This window comes from Amia ocellicauda, chromosome 10 (genome assembly GCF_036373705.1).
Source record: "Amia ocellicauda isolate fAmiCal2 chromosome 10, fAmiCal2.hap1, whole genome shotgun sequence".
In the NCBI taxonomy this organism is placed as follows: Eukaryota; Metazoa; Chordata; class Actinopteri; order Amiiformes; family Amiidae; genus Amia; species Amia ocellicauda.
This window is the reverse complement of record NC_089859.1, coordinates 9,303,417-9,320,933: the sequence shown is the minus strand read 5'-3', so window position 1 is coordinate 9,320,933 and position 17,517 is coordinate 9,303,417. Positions and strand designations below refer to the sequence as shown.

The window sequence follows — 17,517 nt, the reverse complement described above, 5'->3', positions numbered from 1 at the left end:
TTTCAGCAGCTGTGTTCCCTTTGGGTCCTAATTTAGCCATAATATAAGCTGAAGGCACTGCATGGAAAGCTGTTGCTTTTTTTCTGTGGAAAAAAAATAAATTAAAACATGCATATTACTTTCATGAACCACACCGCCGTTGTTAAAGTCCTTGCATTGGAGTCAGAACAGAACTAGATGTGCTTAGGGGATCAATATTAAATAAAGGTATATAGGTAACTTGAAGACAGACATTTAACTTTTTAGCCGACACATTTAATTTCCTGATTGTTTTATCAGTTAGTGCAGTACAGCTAGTTTTGCCTAGGGTATCCATGGGGTGACAGGATGATATCAGCTGTAATGTTTCAAAGCCATGAAAAATAAGTTTAAAAAAATCCTGAATTTAACATAGAATGCAATTCAATAGTCTGTAGTCTGTGCCACATGGTTTGATTACTTTGGTCTCTATTCAGAACATTCAGAACAGTTACATAGACACCAAAGCTTCAGTGAATCTCCTTTATTTACTGGTCACTGGCCAACTTTCTGTATTAAATGGTCAGTCCTTCATATTAAAGTCCCTTCACCTAAAATAAGAAGTGAAATATTTGTTGTTCTAAGAAATAAAACAAACTTGGTTTTCCTTTAAAAAAATACATGAATTCATTGCAGGTCTTACTATTTCTTTTGCAAAAGAATTAGTGCAAATTATCATGTTCAATCCAGGCTGATATCCTTGCCTGTCAGCAGTACAAAGTCATAAACTTAAAATATTACAGATGTGTTGTTCATATGGTGCTTGGCAGCTCCCCAGCCAATGTGTCAGTTTTGTCTCATGTATCATAATAAAGTGACCTGTGGTGGATTCACGTGCACCACTTCATTTACAAAAGTCATTAAAAGAGGCCACTGCAACCATCGTTGAACTGTAGCTTTTCCGAGGTTTGCAGATGCTCACATGACTGTGTGTGTGAGCCAGTGAAAAATTATCGAAAGGGCGCAGGGGAAAGGCATGGATGTTGATAATTCCTCGGCTGATATTCAAACCTCTTCCCTGCTGTACCTGATAAAAACCATACTTAACTGGAGAGGCTTACAACTGTTAATGTTTAAGACCTATTACAACATTGTTCTTATTGAAAAATGAATACAATTTAAAGACAAAGATAAAAGTGTCCCCCACCTCCTCCCCAACCCAATTGGAGTGTTTTAGAATCAGCATTTGTTAATCAAATGGGCTCACAACTTTCATGATAGCACAGGAGAGATGAAGACAACATATCAACCACACATACTCCAAGCGGGTGTTATCAGACCATCTTCTGTGTGGTGTCAGAGGTGTGGACTGAGAGCAATACAAATGCAAGGAAATTGGGCCATATTGGTAGGTGTGTGGAACACATTATCCAGCCATATTGAGGATGCCTGCTCATCTGGACTTGTCATGAATCAACATGATGAAGTTCCTGGACAAGTAGGCAGCTCGCAACAGGACAAAGCAATATTGTCTCCTGTCGATTGTACCTTTTCTTCTGTTCTTTAGAGATTGTCCTGCTGCCAAAAAATCCATGGAATCCATGGACATAAATATTACATTTAAGATACAGTGGGAGCTGAACTCAATTTACTGTAATGATTTGTTTTTAAGAAATGTCATTTGAACGTGCCCATATATTAAAGATTCTTATTAAACCAAAGGAAGGGCTACTTAAAAACATTTTTTTTTTTAAATCTAAGCAATACAAAATAATGTCAGCTTCCCTTCACTGGAGAATCACTCCTATATGTTATTACATCCTGATATTTCCTTCGCTGTGTGGAATAATTGAGAGGAGGTTTAAATATCAAGAACACGGTGTTGCCATTTTGTTTAGTTTTTTTCTAGGTAGGCTTATAATAAAAATAGAGTGATGTTCTTCTTGAACATTCTTGCTTATCATGGGAGGGTATGAACAACAATGTTTAATTGCATAGTTTGAAAAGAAAAGAAATCAGGTGGCTAATATTACTGAAAACACTACCATGTGTTCTTATCCAGTTAAAGTTTAACTTGACTGAGGCTGTAATGCTGGAAGCCTCAGCTTATAGTAAATGTCAGAATTCACCCCTTTCTCTGCCCCTTTCCCTTCTTCTTTCTTGCCGTTGTGTTGAACAAAATAGGCTTCATTTCGGTGATGTGCACAAGGTTTGCGAAGAATGAGTGACAGTGAATTTCTCAAATTCTTGTGTATTTATTATGAAAAGTGTTCTCTGCAGAAGTAAGGGAGAGATATAGGAGCAACTGCTGATAAGAGCACTGTGTAACTGTCAGAAGATTGCCGCATAAAGAATTGAGTAGCCTGAGGGCATTTATGCCATGATAAAGCATCAGGCAGAGGGATTTATTGCATCTGTAAATCCGAACTGATTAATAACGACTAGCAGCTTCCAAATATCCATAGGAAGAAGGAAATGTCTATAGAAACTGACTGAACATGTAAAGGGACACTACGTTATCTTTTCACTGAAAACTTGAGTGCCACAGCATTGTAAAATCCAACGCAGGCTGTGTTGAGTTTTCCTTGGCAGATAATGGACATGGAATAATGAGTATGTCTTGAAATAATTGTAAAGTACATTATAAAGATATGCCCAGGAGCAATGTTCCCATTAGTTTTTTCCCCAGACATGTATTTACAGATATATTACCCATAATTCAGTGGTTCCCAAACATTTTCACACTGCGGCCCGGCTATTTCTGGTATTAAAGTATCACATACCACTGCAATATTAACTCGACAGCCAACATACATTTTATTGCATTCAAAACATACACACATTTATTATTATTATTATTATTATTATTATTATTATTATTATTATTATTATTATTATTATTATTATTAATTTATTGCTAGATGCCCTCACCCAGGGCGACTTTCGCAAGAAACCTTTTCAAAGTATTTCGAACAAAGGAAATTGTAATACCAATACAGAACATTTGTAGCATTTTCAAATATTGTCTTAATGTTTTGATGGTTTGTTTAATGTGGATTTAAGATTCATGTGATGGTGTGCAGGATGAAATATACTACAGACCGGCACCAAATGTGCTTCAGACCACTGTTTGGTCACTGCATTAGAGTTCCCTGAAATGATTATTGTTGGTTGACCTGAAGTTCCCCAGCTTACTGGAATGAGTAATCACTTTGCTTTCAGGATTTTAATGAACACTCCTTGGTGTACTGTGTCAAACTTAGGTCTAGTCCAAATCAAACTTTTGTAAATTGTACCTTTACATTTATCATGCTTTAATCTAAAATTGTAGAAAGTAGCTTTTAAAAATAAATGAATAGGGTACAGATTTGTACTTTGTGATAGGTCAAAGTTTGGATTTGGTCTAGCCCTTAGTCTATGGAACCCCCAGAAAAACATCTTTAGAGTTTTCTTGACACTTCAAGTGTTCAAGGGCAGACGCTGTTTCGTCTGCACAAAAAGGGTCAGCTATATCAATCTGTATTATGACTCTGGCCATGCTGTTTAATTAATGATGGACATGCACTTAATGTGATCATTTTAGTCTCTAATGCGCAGTGGCTTTAAAAGTAATTGGAGGATACCTAACCATCAATATAGCCTGGCAGGCGGAGACAATGGGCACCAAGACTGTCAGAGGTTCGATATTATACCAGCAGCCTAACACAGACAGACTTGCACTGACCTGCCTCTGGCATTTTGCCTTCCATCAATGTACATGTTTCATTCACACTCTGGCTGTGGGTACTTTAACATACCCATTCATATGTGCAGAGTGAGTGATAAACTAAATGTACAGTTGCAATTCTAGCAATACTGTTGAATTTGCATTTTGCTGGAGTACTTACAATGCTTTTTAAAAGCATTATACACAGTAATGTAAACAGTTGTCTTCTTAACTGCAAATGTCATTTATCAAAATGATCTTTAATGCAGTGGAGCACATTGTGTTTTAAATTCTGTAACAAACAAAGGTGTGAAATTGTACTGTGGCAAGGTTCAACCACAGCTGAAATTACATTGCAATTGAAATCAATTACATTTACAGTTTTAATTGGCCTCAAGTCTGATAGGAAGACAAATCAACTACAGCAAGAGCCCCTTAAAGCTCCACCAGAGGTTATTAATGGGTAGTGGCATTTCACTTTAAAGCAGAGCGCTCAAATTAACTTCTTGTAAATACTGTGATGCACTGAGGATGAGGACTTTATGATATGTTAAGGAGGAAAAACACCCAAACAAAATGGATAGTCTAGCCTAAGAAAGGGAGTGCAGAGAAGACACCACGGGCCAGATGGTGACAGGGGAATGAAAACGAGAAATGAACTGAAAATAAATGCGTTGAAACCATACAATACACAAAGGATATCATGAAATATAGCAGTCATCACAGGTTTGGGGACTGAGAGGAGACCTTGGATACTGTTCTCATGGACATTATACATGAATTCTACACAATGTGGGGCCTTTAAATTGAAGCCATGGCCTGCCAATGGCTCTCTTCCTCTCACACATGAAACAGCGAAAGGTGCAAACTCCAAGTGTACAAGGGGTAAAAACCAATCTGAAAATGGAGTAACCCTTCAGAGTGGGGGTGTGATGTGATGTGATTAATGAAAAAGATAATGGACTAACAAAATCCACAAAAAGGACACTGAGCACTCACCCTCTGGACACTAAGGAAAGACATTTGACATTTATTCAATACCATCAGCAGCTCTGAAGTGCTTAATCTGACCAGGAGAAATTATGAGTGCAGGCTACTTAAACTAAAAGCTGAGCTCTGTCAGTACACAGTACCACTTAGAAAACTGTGTGTTGACTCCCAACTGTAGAAAGTGCCCCGTTTACTTACTTTCTCAGGAAATAGATGGATCGTCTGAAATGTGTATTGTACCAACTTGTCTTCCTCCTTTCCTACCTTATTAAAATAAAGGTTTTTTTCAGTCATAAATTGAGAGACCAACAAAGAACAGCATGTGATGTGACCTATCTGTTAAAGAAAATTGAGAAATGTGGTTTATTTTTGTTTTGCTCAAGAGGCAAAAAATCATTTGCAGCTGTCTGCTGTACCTGCAATATCAGTTTCATTTGTAATGTTGTCATTAGTATAAATATTATTAGTAAAAGTATTTAAAACACAGCTCTTAAATAGAAAAATAATATATTAAGGTGACCACTATTAGAGGAACAATCAAATACTTAATAAGGTACTTTTGGATTCAAACAAGTGACGGTTAACATTCCTGCACACACACTTGTAACAATAGTTGACTCTCAGAAAGAGGTACTGTTGTTTTATCTCTCACATGCAAAAACACCAGAATGCTTTAAATGTTCGAAGTAAAACAAATGAAATCATTACTGATCACATATTACTTCATATTATGCTCCAGTTAAATGGTGTTTTGTAGGAACTTGAAAGTAAAATCCAAAGGTTCCATTTTCAATATGAAACAGATCCTCCATCAGAACAATTTCTCATTTGTTTAAAAAAGAAAAAAGAAAGAAATACATGCTGCTGGCAGATGCTGCACCTTTTGTCCCTATGATACACCAAAAAAACAACTGTCTGTTAAAGTGACAGTGCATGAAAACACAGCATCTTTATTAAATTATTGCCCTGACTGGGTCATAAATTGAACATTTCCCTACAAAAAAGCATGAATCAGGTGAGATCTGATGTTTTAATATATAAATAGTTACTCTTTATGTGCTTTTCATTAAATAGCGTTAAAAATATATACTCTATTAATAATTCATCTGCCTAATGTTGTTCTTTGCTGGATTAGTATGTCATTCAAGGCTTTTTTCTCCATTCTTTATTTTTGTTTACTCATAAATATTTGGAAGATTTTAATTTTGTAAGTGTCTGGAGTGCACCAGACACATAAATAAATAAATAAACAAACAAACACACAAATAAATAAAACACTCAATGAAGATTATGGAATATGCTAATTATTCCTTCTTCCATATGCAGTAACTGATAGTATTTTAGAGAAACTGAACAAGTAGAAAATTTAATTGAATTAGGTAAGGTGAGAAGGAACTGACTTTCGGGTTTAATTTTTATTATTATTATTGGAAATGATAATGTATTTCCTTCAATTACCCACATAATATTTTACAGGACATGCACTATCAAGTGAAAATAAAACCTCCAGTTACAAACACTTAAGTAACGCTAATAGTTTTAATTAACAGCATATGGCAGTGTTGTTGTATTCAGATTTATGTACAATACTGCTAAAGCAGGGTACAGTCTAGTGTTATTACAGGAACGTTACAATATGTCACTTTCTTTCAGCAGCTTTCAATATTAGAAGGGCTTAATCGTATTGAAATGAAATTGCTTTAAAAATCCAATTCAATAATAGACATGACACGGCTTAAGCTATGGTAATCCCAAGAAAAAGGCACTGCAGTACTTTCAAAGAGCCGCCACTGGTGGTATGTTGATGCTACAGTAAATGAATTCTCACCTTGACCTCATCTCAGAGACTTTTGACTCTGCAAGACAGAAACCCTCAACTGCTTGTCAGTAATTGAGCTCAGTTTTTTTTTTTTTTTCCAGTTTTAGATTATTTTTTTAACTTAGTCTTAGAACCTTATATTATTAAAAATCATAAAAGTAATAATAAACTGTTTACGCATATACATGTTAATGGTGTTCTGTGGACATGTAGAAATATATACATAGAGTGCTATGCTTCTGGTGCTTCGTCATTTAATTTAAAATGTAGGTGTTGGTTGAAAAAAATTGATTATTTTAAGATGTTTTAAATGGTAGTGCAGACATTTTATTAGATCTCTTAATTAGATCTCTTGAGGAGCAAGAAACATTTCAATGTAATGCTCTAGAAAGAGCAGCACAAGAACAGTCCTCTTGATGCGAGGAAATTACAAAAACTGAAAAAATTATTTGAAGTTGCAGGCTTTTTTTTCACTCACTTCACTAAACATGGGGTACATTAGTACATTATTTTTTTTATTTCCTTGAAAAACTGATGATACAATGTATAACAAATATTATTCAACTATTATATTTTTCCCTGTTAGTCTTTACTTGGGATAGTTGTTCACTAACAGAAAAGTGCTGCTGTGGAAAACAAATTAGGAAGATTTATATTTCATCACTTTTCATTTTTTCCTGTTTCTTCCATGAGTGACACAACTCACTAAAATCAATGTTGAGTCCATATTTGATGCACTTATGTCAGAAGTAGCACATGCTTTTTAACACAGACACGTGTGAACAGAGATCACGGATGTTTATTTGAAGTGTTCAGTTTGATGCTGTGAAACTCTGACCTGACTGCAAAGTTTCAGGTAATGAAAAGGTTAAGACATCGAAGCATGAAATCATTGTATTCCAAAGCCTTTCTGGATACATTTGCTTTATCCTTCCCATCATGGACGTTTCTTGTTTCTTTTTTCTTTTTTAAAAACAAATGCTTAACCATAGCATTCATAAAGCTGTTCGTAATTATTCTGAACTCAAAGCTGAACTGCCCCATCGTGGCAAGAAAAATCCTGAAAACAACGAGGGTTAAGTGGGCTGTTATGGTATCAAAAGATGAGAAACAGCAGTGGCAAAGTAATTTGCTGAGTTGTTTCTGCATAGCCACAAAACAAGTTGACAGCATTGAGATTAATACAGCCAAATCAAAAGCCTTCCTCCTCACTAAGTGTGTTTAGTTGAATACATGCGTTTTCATGAGTATTTTTCTTGGAAAATGTTAAACTGAGTTAAGTGAAGTTATAAACATAATGGAAGTTATGAAAGCCATGCAAGCCTTCTTTCTCTTCTGAGGGCTGTGTAGGCCATGAGATCAGACATCACTTAATTCTGGCATGGGATGATGTAAATTATTAGAGCACATATTAGAGCACTTCACAGAGAGATGAAAACATTGTGTTTATGATCAGTAGATGTTTGAACAGACTTTCCTTTCTTACACCCCCCCACCCACCCAAATGTAAGATGGGCATTCATAATAATAACTTTCTATAAAGGAACTCCATATCCTTATTTGGCTTAAAAATGTCAAGTGTTTCTTTTCTATTTTATTCTTAGATTGTTTCCCCCCCACTACTATTCCAGGATTATTTTGCTTGTTTCCATTTTTAATAACCTAATTCAGCTATTCATCTAACGGCTTGTAACACAGACATAAGAAAGGAAAGATTCTTATTTGGCAATAGAGGGTACTCAGATCATCTTTATTTTTTGACGTATTGAATTGTAATGAGGTTAATCCAGGAGAACATGGCTCAACCTTCTTCTGACCTTGTGGGCCAACCAAATCAGATGGGACTGTGAGATGGGAGGTACTTTTTCCACACATCAAATGCAATGTGTTGGTTTATGAAGTCAGTCACTTAGCACCTTTCTTTAATATATACCTTATATATTTGCATCTCTTATCCTAACCATTGGAACACTTCTTCATATCCAAAAGGTGTCCCACTAAAGCCTGCCGTGACTATTCATACCAGAAGCATATTTCAGCAATACAATGCAATGGAAACAAATAACGAGTGTCCATTGATAAGTGCAGTAAAAGCTGTTTGTAGGGAGGGGATGTAAAATATGTTATCTGAAGGTGACCGTTCTAACGTCAATCACCTAGGGCATCAATGGAAAAATATAAACTGGTATACAACATTATAGCTCGCAATGTTATCGATTGCCTGAAAGCATAGTTACAGATGGACTAATAAGCTTGAAGGCCAGCTCTGATACTGCCATTTGAAAAAAAAGAAAAAAAAAATCAAAGAGAGAAGTAAAGTAGCTGAATAGAACTCTTCTATGCAATTGCACATGGCAACAATAAATGCTTGTAATTGCCACTTTCTAAGCAAATCAATATCTACAATGTAGGGATTTAAAATGAAGCAGGGAGGTAATAAAGGTGGAATTGAAGAAATGTAATTGGCAATGTAGAGAAGAATGCAGGGTACATTCGGATGAAAAAAAGGACATCAAACAAGGTGGAAAAAAACAGTTGTGGCAAAAGCAGAAAACAATTTCTTTTGTTTATTACCTATTAAAATCAGGATATTACAAATGGCTTATGGATTTTATTGTTTGGGGGGTTTAAAAAATATACGAAACCTCTCTTTTTAATAAGCAATTGTCACCTTGGGAAATGGGATTTTGCGCATTCTTTCTTTATAGTAACATAAAGAGATGTGAGATAAATTAAGCAAATACAAATCGGATCGCTTTGAGTAGCTATTTACTGCTACATGTTTTTCTAACATGTCTCGAATTGGCCTGTCCCATTGAGCATATGGTAGCTCTGTGGAAATGGAGAAAACAAAGTCATACGAGGCCAATTTTTTCTGTTGTGGTGTGGGTCAGTGGCTCTAGTTTATATCTTCTAGGACTAGACCTAGTACTGCTCAGACCAGAGTTAAATCCGAACATTGACCAATCTCTCAAGTGCAACTTCACAAATCAGTTTTGCTGTGTTCCACTGGGTCAACAGAAGAAGCCTCTGACAAACAGGAAGCCAATATCAAGTGGCATGTGTGGAAATTTTGATTGGCAGGTGGATTGAAGTTTTTTGTCCTAGTTATGGTCAGGCAGGTCTTATTCCTCAAAACAAAATACATTTTCTGAGAGAATCTCCTTTCCTATGTAAGACTCAATTACAGTTATAGTTGTTTCGATATAGGTTTATCAGAGATGGACATTGACTCTAATGCTTTTCACTGCACCCAGTCGCACATACGTACAATATTTATATTAAAACATTTAAAAATGACAATGTCTTCAGTGATTTTGTGAAAAGGAAATTAATCAAATTGCTGGGCGAGCTCCAGTCATGTCATTTTTACATCTCAAGTAGTTAGAATCTACGTCTGTGAGTCAGTAACAATTTAGAGACAAATCTCTCTTATTTTGCTTTTTTTTTTGGGGTCCGTAACTGTCGTGTCCCTCATTTTCAGCCCATGAGGCAATGCCGTCGTCTTGCTGTTGTTCTTTCAGATAGAACCTTGCTCTGCTCATTTAATGTTCCACCTTCAGTTGACAGATTGAGATAAAAAGAGTACATCAGATTGTTGTCAGTAATCCTGAATGCAGTTGGTGGTGCTGGAGGGATGTGTGTGTGTGTGTGTGTGTGTGTGCGTGTGTGTGTGTTGAGGGGGGGGGGTTGTGCAGGCTGTAAGGAATGGACATATGGAGGAAGCTTTCTCTTGGGTACCAGTGGGTACTGCGAGCTTCTCATTCCGCTTGTTGGCACAGTGGCAGCCCGCTCCCTGGGAAAGGCAGTGCTTTCAAACATGAGTAATTGATGAATTGTATGCAATATGCAAATGTGAATGCATAAATCTCCTGAATGACAGCTTAATTTATGTGAGCCTTTAAGAATGCAGGATTAGATTTTAATTAAATATCTTCAAAGGCACCCTGACTTGTACAGTTTTTTTGGCTACCGTCTTTGTTGTTTAAACAATTTCCCATTAAAATGTTGAAATCATCTTTTTTTTTATTTTTCTTATCCCTCCACAAAATGTTCCAGACCTTTCAAACGTTCTTCTCCTCCTTTGCTAATACAGGACTTTGTAGATTTTAACTGGTTGATGTTTGTATTCTACACCGAGTGAAAGGTGTCGTTACTTTATATCCAAATAGCAGGAGTGGTGTAGTAGTCGTGTGGTTGTAATATAGTAATTAGGTTCTAAATAAAATAATGATGATACAATACAATGACCACAGGTATATTCAAGAATACCTGGCATAGGCATCCCATAATGGTACTGTATATGTAAACATTTATATTATACAATCACCTCTACATTGGTCTTTGATGTATAGCCTATTAATCAAGACTTTGGACAGTTTAGGAAAAAGGTTGTGATATCAGATGGCATCTTTGTTGCTGAAATCTTCACTTACCAAGTCAACGATTATGCAGCTTAGTCATATTTAAACTTTGGTATAAAAAAGCTATAACTGTAACAAAATACCACACACACAATGAAGCAGACACACACACACTGTATTTGGAAACTTGGACCTGTGCATCATGGTGGGCAAGATGACAATGGGATGTGGAAGGGCGATATTTAGACCATAGGTACTAAGTACTGTGGGAGGATTGGATAGTTCCACTATATTTGACAATACTACATTGCCTATCATTAACTATAAACTCTCTGCTCTGCTATTAGTCACATTGTCTATCACTTACTTATTCAATTATATTATTATTATTTATTTAGGTGGAAAGTATTATATTCCAACTGCCATATAGTGTATCTGCAACTCTGCAACACAGGTGACATAAAATATGTATTGTCTTTTTAGGAACGCCGTTTAGAAACGCAAGTGGTGGGTGCAGCAATGCGCTAACTTTTGTTGGTTCAGTATAAATATTTTATAAGGCAATTGTCTGAAAAATTACAAGGGCAAATTCAGACAAAAATAAAAAAAAGAATAACCTAGTAAAAGTTAGCTGCAGCACAGGGAATTTCAAAAGCGATTTGTTGGGAAGTGTACGTTGACAAGGTTTTTCGCTGACTTTTGATTGTAATCTGTGGTAATGTGTAAATGACTTTGTACTGCCATCTGTTTCCCCCTGCCTGCTAGGACAACACTTTACAAATGAGGAGAGGAATCTCAATGAGGCTTCTCCAGTTCAATATTTTTAAACCTTTGTAAGTGTTTCACATCCAGGATTATCTACTACTGACCAAATCAAAAGGCTGTCTCAAGGTTATCAGTCCATTGAATGGCAAATTATCATGGAAAATCTTCCCAATTTACGCAGGTACTGTGAGGCAGGTAGTTATCACAGAAGATCAATATTAAAAGAGCTTATTATTCGGGTTGTTGTTGCTTTTATGATTATAAAATGGCATTCTGGGCCTCGCTGTAACTGATGTCCTTATTTACTGTTCTAGAATCGTATGGTAAAATATTAAGAATGTGTTTTACACTTTCCTAACCAACAGACAATAGTAAAATACTGAGCATATGTCAATATTTACATTTTACTTTGCTTCTACAGAGTGAGGTTGTCGCCTCACACACAATGTTCTGTCTAGCTATCATTTCGTTATCTTGAGACAGATATAGCACTAGGTCTTTTGCATTCACTTGTACTCACGTTGGATTTGGACTTGGTCTACAGCAAGTAGCTTAAAACTCTTGACAGCTTTTGGCAGGAGAATGTGAATGTCTGCACTAATGATGGACATTTATATTATTTGTGTGCAATGCAAGTTAGAAATTGATTAAATGTATTTTAAATCCAGCTGTTTGAAAAGAAACACTACAGGCAAATAGAAAAATATATGTAGATAGTGTCTGTGATGTGTTAAGGTTTTGTTTTAGCTGCACTCATCTCTTATGCAGGTCGATTGTGTTTTGTGGAAGGTGCCCTGCTTTCTCTTCGAGTATGAAACAGTGGGACTAGCAGGGGATTCACCACATTACCTGGAATGTAAATGGCAGCAACTGGAACACGGTGGCCTTTTAATCAAGTCAAAGGGAAGCACCTGTCATGACTGAGGAAAAGACTTCTTGAGGTTTAACAATACTAGTCCAAGTGGAACAAAAGAAGAAAATAGGTTTATTACTCCTAAGGGAAATGGCAAGCATGTTACAATCACCTCACGGAAAAAAAGTAAAAAAAGAAAAGAAAGAAAATCTGTGCTCTAGCAGCACAAGTCTCCAAGGTTTTCAGCTCATGCTCATCAGCAAAGGCATACATCAGAGTGAGTCACTCCAAGACAAATAAAATCGCATTATTGCCTTATACTGAAAAAAACAGGCAGCATGTTAGGAAAGAAAATACACTTAAAAGGAAACCCTTTGACTCTAATGTGAGATGTTTCAGGAAGTGTCTGGTTAAGCAGCTAAAAACGTTCTTTTGACTGGATCTATCTCAAGTGATTTCCAATGCAATCCTGTTGGCTGCAGATAGGTTTGAATTCCTCTCCCTCTCTCTGGGTTTACCCTGGCTGTTGTTTAGCTTGTTTTTAATATGCTTTCCTCTGCGGAAACACACACACACACACACACACACATACACATAATAGGAACATTTTCATAATTGATTGTTTATTACGAGACTTTCAGACTCCATTGGACCTAGAAGCTACTGGAACAACTTTAACTCATATAGTGCCTTTGTAGCCAGATTATGCTATATATTATATACATGTATATGGACTTGTTTTGAAGGCTTTACATTTCTGTTATGAAGTCTAACAGTGATTTCATTCTTATTTATTCCAGACATGGCTACTAAAATCTCAGCTGTATTAGAACAATTGTTACCTTGTTATAACCCTTTTTATAAGTATGTTAAAGATCAATACATCTCTGATTCATGCTCTTACATCAAGGTTGATTCATAGTCCATTGCTTCATAGCGACATTTTCCCTGATACAAAAAATGTCATTGGTTCATTGTTATGTGTTTCTGCTTTTGTTTACAAATATCCCTTTAAGAGTCACACGTCTACCAAGTTGGTTATGTAATGATGCAGTTAAAACTACATTACAATTAACAGAAAAAACTATAAAAAGTTAATTTGAGACTTCAGTTAGATTTCCACTCAGTAATGGACACTGTTTCCCTTTTCTGGCTAACTGGTCATGTAAAGTACTGACAGGAACAAAAAAAATGACTATTTTAGATGGTTAAACATCAGCAAGAAACAAAACCATAATCATTGTGTATTTTATATTGGTGACAGCAGCATTGACTGTCTTTATAATCCAGTAACAATGGATCTTGCTGTCTGCCAGGAAAAAAAACTTGATAAGAATGTACATTCATGACTCATTTCAGTTAAAAGGTACATTTACTTCAATTTTTGTGTTTTAAGAAATGTGGTAAGTAACTTTTTGCGGTTACATTACTCATACAATGCACACAATTTTAATTGAACTATGATTGAACTATATGTTATTCAAATATATAATGCAAATATTAATAGATATAGTTAAAACTATAAACGTCATAGTTTCCTTTAAAAACATCACCTGCACATATACAGTCGTCATGGATATAGGTCGGGACATACCTCAGGTCTCCTAAAAAACACAGATATAGTGAGAGTATCAGATTTTGCTGGACTGCCAGTCTTGGCAGGAGAACAGTGATTAAAGAGTAGGTTTCCTCTAGGGTTAGGAAGTGAAAATCATTCTGGAGTTGGTGTACCTCACAACAATATAGTACTAGGAACTAAGCAGGATTATAAGATTGGCAACTCCCAATTAGATTATTCTGAGAAATAAGTATTATGTGAAATGGTGAGATTTCAGTTCACTTTTAATTTCCCGCAACCTGCTTGAAGATGGGAGGAATTCACAGTCAGGGTGTACGCTCAATGGGAAACGGTGTAAGCAGAAAAGTGGGAGAATATTAAAATGTAAAAAAAAAACAAAAAAAAAAACTCTTTTTCGAAGTGCCACAGGATATTGAGGGTTAAACTCCTTTTTTCCTAGCTGTTGGTATTTATGTAATTTTGTTTAATGAAGTTTTAATTATGTTGGCTAATCTTAATATACTTTCTACTTTTTCTTTTTTTCCTCTCTTGTTTTTTCTGTTTTCCTCTGAAGCCTTGGCAATCGGTGCTGGTAGGAATTTCAATAGATTTTAAATGTTTGTTTGGCACAACTGAAAGCTGGCAGGAACTATCCTTTTTATAATACACAAAAAATAATTTTAGTGCAGTCAAGTGGACTGTATCTTCAAACAAACACACTCTCCTTTAAAGAGTCGAGAAAGGAGGAACACTTGATAGCAGCTTAAAGGAACAAGGACGGCTTCAGGAAGCTGATTTTAATGTACTGGAAATTTAAGAATACTTTATTAATATGGAAGAGTTAAAATCTATACTGTATTTCGCAGATCTCAATAAGTTATGAGTTGAGGACAACTGTACCTAAAATAATATTGGATAGTCAATGACTAGTGCTAATTTGGGTGTGTGAAACAAACCCTTAATGTTTAAAGCTTAATATTAGAACAACTGTTTCCCCCCTACAACAGGAAGCACCAAAATAAGTAAAATTACAATTCACTGAGCGCGGAGTCTATGAAGTGCAATAAAACAGCACTTGCTTGTTCATACACTGCAGTTAATAACATGAGGGTTCCAGTTACAGGCTACAACAACCACAAACGTGATTAATGTTGATTGCTCTTTTTACATGGCTGGGTGTGCTTGCCATTAATTGGATTAGTAATGTAACAGAGTGTGTTTGTTCGGTGCTCAGCTTGGTTTGCCATCAACAAGTCACAGGGTGTCGGGTTGCTACGGGGTATAATAATGCGTCTCGCCTAAGTGACGCTGAGAGGTCAAGTAAAGTTTAACTACTATCAAAATCGTAGCCGTTCGATATCGAATACAAACGTAATTGGATAATTGAATTTGTTTAATACAGTGTCTATTGCTGGAAATTAAGCACAGTCGTCAATAGAGTAGCAGTGGGGGGAGATCTCACAGTGCTATAGCCAAGTGCTAGGTCTGTGGAACAGTGAATGTGAGGGGCAAGTGCTACTCATTATTTGAAATGACTGTAATCTGTGCATCAGCTGGGTTGTAATGCAACCTAAGAATCAATGTGCAGAAGATAGATGCTTGTACCATTCAACTGTGCAAATATAAAGGGATTGCTATTATTCCTTTGGTAAGCAAACATACCCCTTCGTTTGGTCATTAGCATGGGAATGGAGATTTTTGAGAATTAAAAATAAATATATCAACTAGTGGTAAAGGATACTTTATTTGAGTGTAGCCAAGTTATATTTCGCAAGAGGAAAGGCATAAAAAGTTAATCATGGTGCAAAATGAAGGTGAAAAGGACTATAAATTGCTATGTGTTTTGTGACTGCAAAAGATTTTAAAATACAGTGAAGGGCTGTAACCTGATGTGTCATTGGTAAACTGATTGAATTATGAATGTTCAAAATGGAAAAGATAATTTTGAAGGCTTGTTGCTCAGTCACATGTGAAAATTGTAGTGGTGTACAAAAGGTGACCTCTTCTATGAGTGATGTTAACTCTTTGGTGTGATGTTTATTAAATAACTTATATATGTGCAAATTAATCCTGAAAATCAGTTGACAAGAGTGAATTGAAATAACTAACTAAAAAAAGAAACAAAAAAAATTACACAAATGAAAGATAAGCCCAAATATATAGTATTTAGGTTGAAAACTGGAGCCCATTTTATTTGCTTAAAGTGTTGTAGTTGCTTGGAAATAAACTACCTAATCTTTACAAAACATCATGATACATTTTGTGGATCAATAAGTTACATACAACCAAACAAATGATATAAGCACATCCCATTTGTTTACTTTGTTCGAATGGTCTCTTTAATCATAATGATGTTCATTTGTGATTAATTATAATCAGAGCTATTGAATGGTAATTGATGGCAGTAGAAAACAATATACCAAGCTACATCATGTTCCATTACTAAATGGTATGCCTGAAAACTTTGTGTCACCTGCTTTGGTATACGTTACGTCTGCTTTGGACAGAAGTACATGACTACAGTGTTTAGTGTGTGCGTGGGGTCACATGGTGCAGCTGCTTTGTTCTAATGGCAACATTCTGTTTGGAAAATAGATAAACAGGTACCGATTTGTCCCTCCAGGTTTTTCTTCACTCTGTTCTCAGTTCAATTCAGCTTTCCCTTTTATCTTGAAAAATAAAGGAGTAAACAGCAATGCTTTTGTCTCCAGAGCATTGTCGCTGCCTTTTTCATGTGAGGTCCAACCAAGCTTCTAAACACTGTTTTTTTTTGGCTAATGTTGGGTGTGCTGTGGTCTTATTTATTTTTTTCAGATGTGCTCGCAACATCACCCAAAAGCCTCCTCCTTTTAATGCCATTTTTTTAAATAATTATATACAACATTAAATTAGCATTTTCATTCTCTTTCTTGTCCAGGTGATTTAGTTCAGACCATGTTGGACTATGTGATTTTGTCAGAATGTTAAGAATCAAGACAAGAATATAGTATTGTTAATCTTAACACAAACATTCAATCAGTAAGAGCGATAGTGCAGTTTTTATTGAGCATGATATTTAAGTTAATTCTGGAAGAATTGGAGTCGATCGTTGCATTTGTAGTGAAGTAAAAACCTGATTTTGAATCTGTTATAATACATGAAATGCATATCTAACATGCAATATGAAGTCTTGCCTTTTCTGCTGTGTACTACTATTGTAGCTTAAAGCAGACATATCTCCCACTAAGTAGCTGAAGGACTAGCAAACCTGTGCCATTTTAGTTTGTTTGTATTTGTAACTACAAGCCCACAAGGTCTGGCTGCCAAATTGCACAGGAAGTGTCATATGTGATTTAGAAGGTGGCAGTAAAATTTAGGAGCTAGGGAGCACCCTCCACAGAAAATAAAACAAGAGTAATCTTTTCTGGAATCATCTTAAATGTCTGAAACAAGTTTGAGTTTCACTCGTGTGCTGTAAGGCTGTAAGGCTGTGTGCACCCTTTTACTGAATCTGCCTTGTGGCCA

At 35.9% G+C, this 17,517-nt stretch overlaps 1 protein-coding gene across 5 annotated transcripts in view; it reads left to right on the top strand.

Moving 5' to 3' along the window:
- Nucleotides 1-17,517, top strand: part of dacha (dachshund a) — a 173,097-nt gene that overhangs the window by 64,817 nt on the left and 90,763 nt on the right. The window lies entirely within an intron of this gene.